This window comes from Lactuca saligna, chromosome 4 (assembly GCF_052625555.1).
Source record: "Lactuca saligna cultivar CGN05327 chromosome 4, ASM5262555v1, whole genome shotgun sequence".
In the NCBI taxonomy this organism is placed as follows: Eukaryota; Viridiplantae; Streptophyta; class Magnoliopsida; order Asterales; family Asteraceae; genus Lactuca; species Lactuca saligna.
The window spans coordinates 103,477,161-103,484,211 of NC_136420.1; positions in this window are offsets into that span (position 1 = coordinate 103,477,161).

Genomic DNA, 7,051 nt, shown 5'->3' on the forward strand with positions numbered 1-7,051 from the left:
TGTTTGGATTCCTTGAGAACCTTGTAAGCCTAGCACCTCAAGTGTGATGCCTCAAATGTATCACACAACACTACAACACTTGGAATAACCTTGATAGAAGTACACTTACACTCTAAAATCAGTTTACCCTCTATCTTGTACAAGTAGTGCTGATTTTGCTTGCATAGGGGCATTTATATAGTTGTGGCACAAGTAGGGTTACACCATGTAAACCCTAATTATCATGGATTTTCATATTCCATGATCCATGGGTTTGTAACCTCTATGGACTATCCATGGAGCACCTTATAGGTTTTAACCCAATCCATACAAACCATGGATCATTAGCCTAATTATACAAGAATAGATGATTTACACAATCAACCCCATATATTTAATTAGTCTCTTTTTTATCACTTAGTTAATTCTTGATCACTACTAATTAAATAGTATTATTAATATATTAGAACTTATAATATATTAATAAACCTTAAGTGTTATTTCTCTCATTTAGTCTATCCAAGTGTTGTAATGCCATGCAACCCAAATGGACCATGCTAACCGGGTCAAGTACATTCCAGGAATAGTTATCAACTTAGACACCTAATCCAACACTCTCCTACTTGGATAAGTCTAATAACTACAACTGCAAGAATGACTTTAGGAACCGATTAGCAATCGTAGCTCTTTCAAGGTCTCGCAGAACTAAGATGATGATGATACGCCATTTAAGATAAGTGATCATATAACCCTCTGTTCTAGATATCAACCGGACAAATACATGGAACAATGTCTTGCTTATTGTCATGCAGTTTGTTTCCCAATTTCTGATTTGTTTGACAAAGAACTTAATCGAACACATCAATTTAGTTCTGACCGGGCCCGATACATAGGTCAAAAACAAAATCATCGAGGGGCCCAAATATTTCTTCTAATCCAAGAAGGAACATATAAACTTCGACTCATATGCTTGTTCTACTACTTGTTGAATTATACACAAAGGAACGCTTTATAACACCGAGTTACCAATGCGTTTTCATACAATCAATGTATAACCAACTCATAGTCAACAACTCATATCTCTAGGTTTGAAGACTTATATGATATTACTGTATCACGATCACTCGAGATAAATTCCATGAAGTTATACAAATAAGCATGGGTTGAATCTAACACTCGGAAATTATGAGCACTCATGAGTGTTGTAGCACCACTTGCTAGGTCCAAAAACTTAGACATCTACAAGCCAACACATGACAGTCTTGATTCATATCTACTTCCAACATATGACCGACTGTGGAGAATTTGAATAATATGATATATCATAACATAATTATTCTGGAAGTCAAAACATGCAAAATGAAATGATAACCCTACCCAGTCAATCGTTTACTATCATTTCTGGAAGTCAAAACATGCAAAATGAAATGATAGTAAACGATTGACTTTCTCATCGAAACAAAGATTCCATCTACAAGGTGCATGTTTCAATCCATAAATGGATTTTTCAAGCTTACACACTCTATTAGGGTACTTTGTGCTGAAAAAACCCTTTGGCTGACTCATGTAAACATCCTCAGCCAACTTTCCATTAAGGAAAGTGGTTTTGACATCCATTTGCCATATTTCATAGTCATGAAATGCAACAATGGCTAACATAACCCTGATAAACTTAATCTTTGCTACTGGTGAAAAGGTCTCATCAAAATCAACTCCCAGAGTTTGAGAAAAGCCCTTTGCAACCAATATATCCTTATAAGTGTGTACATTACCATCCATATCGGTCTTCTTCTTGAAGATCCATTTGCACCCAACTGTCTTACGACCTGGTACATTATCAACCAAGTTCCAAAATTGATTGTCATACATGGATTGTATCTCACTGTCCATAGCCTCTTTCCATTTTGTAGCCTCAGGGCCTGCCATGGCTTCCGTGTAGCTGTTAGGTTCATCTAGATCAATCAGTGTGTTATCATTGATAAGTGTATCATGTTCCGTAGTAATATGGAAACCATAGCAATGCTCAGGTGCATTCCTAACTCTCGTGGAACACCTCAGAGGTACAGACTCGTCAGTCAAATCACCAGGAGTTTCCTCCTCAGGTTGATTGCTACGGTTTGAGGTTCCTTCACCACTTGACTCTTGAATTTCTTCAAGGTCAATTTGCCCCCCACTGTTTTCTTGGCTTATGAACTCTCTCTCGCGAAAGAATCCCCTCATTACTTCAAAGACCACATTATCACTGGGTCTGTAGAAGAGGTAACCGATGGATTTCTGTGGGTAGCCGATGAAAATACACCTCTCGCTTCGGGGTTCGAGCTTATCGAGAGTCTCGCACCTCACGAAAGCCTCACAACCCTAAATCTTGATGTGGTCCAGATTTGGAACTTTTCCAGTCCACATCTCATAAGGTGTTTGGCAACCTTTTTGGTAAGGACTAGATTAAGAATATGGGCAGTAGTCTCTAAGGCATACCCCCAGAATGAGATTGGTAGTGAAGCTCAACTCATCATGGAACGAACCATGTCCAACAAGGTCCGATTACGCATCTCAGCCACACCATTAAGATGTGGTGTCCTGGGAGGTATCAATTGTGAGCCAATCCCGCATTCCTTAAGATAGTCAAGGAACTTTGTACTAAGATACTCACCACCTCGATCAGATCGAAGCATCTTAATGTTCCTGCCCAATTGATTCTCTACTTCCTGCTTAAACTCTTTGAACTTTTCAAAGGTTTATGACTTATGCTTGATTAAGTAGACATATCCATATTGATGAGAATTAAACTCTCTAAGATCGATAGATTCAAACAGATATCAATAAAACAATAATGAGTAATGAAAGATGTCAAAGACAATGATGAATCAAATGAGTGTCGAATGATTAATATGCTCCACCTTAGAATAATTCAATATGAATTGCTACTTGATCTCTAAAATAATAATCAAAAGCATAAAGAATATAATGCATGCATGCACTATATATATGTAAACCCTAAAACTAAACACGGTTGGACAACCCCAAACCGTGAGTACAAATGGACTGAACTATCAAGGCCCAATGACGCAACCCCTTAGACTCAACCATCTCCCCCTTTGCGCCAATTGAGGTGAGAGATCACTTTGGTTGAGTGGGAGCAAATGACTTCATAGTCTTGAACAACATCAGTATGATGGCAAGTAGAGTTTGACGAAAGTTTATATACCACCGAAGCATGTCCATAAACAACTTCTTGTCTGCATTATTGTTCTGATCACATCGGTAAATGATTTCAAGAATATGCTCCAAGCACGCGTTGGAGAACAAATGTTTGTCGGCAAGAGCGAACATACATTTTTGACCTTCACCTCTGGTGAACAAAACCGTGTGAAATTGTGGATCGATTTTCCCCTTCACCATAACAGTCATGTCGCTTGCCTTCCCAATCGGCTTTATAATTGGCTTCTTTCTTATGGCAGAGGCGACTTCCTGATCCATCTTTGCCACTTCGAGAATATAGCAGATCAGCATCCGCTTGATATGATCAATGATAGGCTCGTACTCCTGTTGATTGGTCAGTAAAATATTGTTGATATGATCATTTGTAGGGAGCATCTTGGTTCTCCAAGATAGACCTGAGGTCCGGGTACCATCAGGTTAGGGTTAGGGGAGGATGTAGAGAAGACCGCGTCCCGGACTCGATATGGACATACGAGTTCGTGGTGATGCCATTTGGGCTCACCAACGTGCCGGTGGTATTTATGGACCTAATGAATTGGGTCTGCAAAATGATGCTCGATCGCTTAGTCATTGTGTTCATAGACGATATCTTGGTGTACTCCAAGACCCGAGAGAAGCACGAGGAGCATCTACAGGAGTTATTGGGAGTTTCGAGATGAGAACGACTTTATGTCAAGTTCTCGAAATGCGAGTTTTGGTTATAAGAGGTTCAGTTCCTTGTATATCTCATCAACTAGGAGGGGATTTTGGTTCATCCAGCCAAAATCGAGGAAGGGGGTGGATTTCTAGTGGGGCCCTAAGCAGCAGTGGGCATTTGAAACCCTCAGATAGAGACTTTGTGAGGCTCCAGTCTTGACTCTCTCGAAGGGAGTTGAGGATTTAGTAGTATTTTGTGATGCATCTATCATGGGACTATGAGCAATCCTCATGCAGAGAGGACGGGTGATAGCCTACGTGTCATGATATTTGAGGCCGCACAAGACAAGATACCTTACCCATAATCTGGAGTTGGGAGCGGTGGTATTCTCTATCAAAATTTGGAGACATTGTGGATCAGCCGAACCTGAACATAAGACAACGTAGGTGGCTGGATGTAGTCAAGGACTACGACCGTGAGATCCTTTACCACCCAGTTAAAGCGAATGTGGTTGCAGATGCTCTGAACTGCAAGCATCTGGATCTTCTACTCTAGTGATATGTATGAGGATATCGGTGGATTCTCCACTTGTGAGCTTGATCAGGGAAGCTCAGGCTGAGGGTATGCGTCAGGAAAATTTAAAGCTTGAGAAGATTCGGGGTGAGAACACCCGGTTTGTACAGGATAGCCGGGGATTATTGACATGTTATGGTCGGTTATGGGTTATGTTTTCTGGTAGGGTTAGACAGATTGTTCTAAAGGAGGCTCATAATTCTCGCTTCTTTATTTACCCGGGGCCACCAAAATGTAACGAGATTTACCATTGAGTTATTGATGGCCATGCGTGGAGAGGGAGGTTGCATGGTATGTCGAGATGTGCTTGACCTGCCGGATGGTCAAGGATGAGCATCAGAGGCCGCATGGTCAGCTGCAGCCTCTGGAGATTCCCATGTAGAATCGGAGCACACCACGATGGATTTTATCACCTAGCTAGCGAGGGCGGCGAAGGGATTCGACGCTCTTTGGGTCTTCATGGATCGATTGACCAAGAGTGCCCACTTTTTAGCTATACAGGATAGTTCATCGACAGAGAAGATGTCTTACTTATATATTCGTGAGATCGTAGCTCTCCATGGGGTTCCGGTCTCTATTGTCTCAGACCGTGATGTTCGGTTCACCTCTTGTTTCTAGCAAAAGTTCCACGAGGAACTGGGTACGCATATGCACTTCAATACAACCTATCATCCGTAGACAGAAGACCAGAGTGAGCAGACCATACAGACTCTCAAGGATATGCTAAGAGCCTGCCTTATTGACTTTGATGGGAGCTGGGACTCCTACCTACCACTTGCAGATGTCTCCTACAACGACAAATATCATTTCGGTATTGGTGCCCCACCATATAAGTTGTTGTATGGATGAAGATGTCACACCCCAATCTGTTAGGGTGAGATTGGACACAGGGTGATGGGACGGATAGAGGTCATTCTGCAGACTACCGAGAGGATTCAGCAGACCAGACCACGGCTGCAGACCACGTAGAGTCGGCAGAAGAGCTACGCCGACAGGCACCGATCTGAGCTGGAGTTTCAGGTGGGAGACATGGTGTTACTAAAGTTCTCACCCTGGAAGGGTGTAATTTGCTTTAGGAAGAGGGGGAAATTGGGACCCCGATACATTGGGCCATTCAGGATCATTGTCAGGGTTGGTAAAGTGGCGTATAGATGGATCTCTCAGAGGAGCTTAGTCAGGTCCACACTACTTTCCATGTGTCACAGTTGCGGAAGTGTATACTGGATGAGGATGCAATAGTGTCGCTAGATGATATTCAGGTTGATGATCGCCTGAATTATGTGGAGAGGCAAGTGGCCGTTCTTGAGAGGAAGGTAAAGGTTCTACAGAACAAGGAATTACCTTTGGTAAAGGTACAGTGGCAGCACCGGAGGGGATCCAAGTGGACGTGGGGGCCAGAGGCTGAGATGCGGGAGCATTACCCCTAGTTGTTTACCGTAACTGACTTCGAGGACAAAGTCTAGTTCAAGTGGGGGAGAATTGTAACATCCCGATTTAAAGTTTTTACTCATGTTCTTAGACCTACTTGACAAGTTCGATGCCCCAACTCGTCGTGTAGAAACGATCCAGACCACGTGCATTTAAGGGGTCTACTCGAAAAGTTGGAGGACCCCAACTTGACGAGTAGGAGCTTGACAATGAAACCCTAATTTCCAGGGTTTTGCACTCTATTTAAAGGGTCATTATCCTCCCTCGGCCTCCTTTACCATCCCCCTTGAGCTCAGAAAACCCTAATTGCATCTACTCTCCATTTGTGTGTGTGTGTGTGTGTTAAGAAGCTTTGAAGGTGGAATTGTGAAGAGAGCTTGAAGTCTAAGAAACTTGGAGCAAATAGAAGCTTGGGGATATGGTTTCTACTTCATCCTAGCATCATCTGGAAGGTAATAAGTCATTATCTTGACTTATCTTTAGGTAGATCCATTTATGCGTGGGTTTAGGGTCATTCTTAGCATATTTATGAATCATTTCGGGTATTGGTCATGATTTGAAGTTGTAACTTCATATATGGACTCCTCTAAGTCCCTAGGTCATAAAGTTATCAGATTTAGCAAGCTTAGGCTTTTTTCTTTGGGTTAAACCTTTCCCTTAAATTTGGTTGGCATCTAGGACCATACATATACGTAAAGTTTGCAAGTTTATGTGGAAATATAGGAGGTTAGATCTGCATTTTGGAGCTTCGGGGCAGCTTAAAAATGTTTTAATAAGAAATTGACTGAAGGGACTCGACGAGTTGCATGGTCAACTCGACGAGGCGGATGAAGATTTGCTGTTGTGGGTTTCTGCATGGACTTGACGAGTTAGTGAGACGACTCGACGAGTCAGTTAGGGTTTTCCCAACATTTGGACACGCATGGACTCGACGAGTTGTCTAGAAACTCGACGAGTCAACTAGGGTTTTTACGATTTCTTAACTTCTAGAAGGACTCGACGAGTCAGTGAGATGCACTCGACGAGTTGGGTCAACATGGACTGTTGAACTTGATTGTTGACTTTGACTTTGACCAAGGGTTGACCAGTTTGACTTCTAGGGGTAATGTAGTAATTTGAGAATTTATGGAAGTGGATCATTGGTGAATATAGGTGTTGGAGTTGGAGTTGTTGTGGAGGAGTTTGACATGATCATTCTGAGCTACTTGTGAGGTG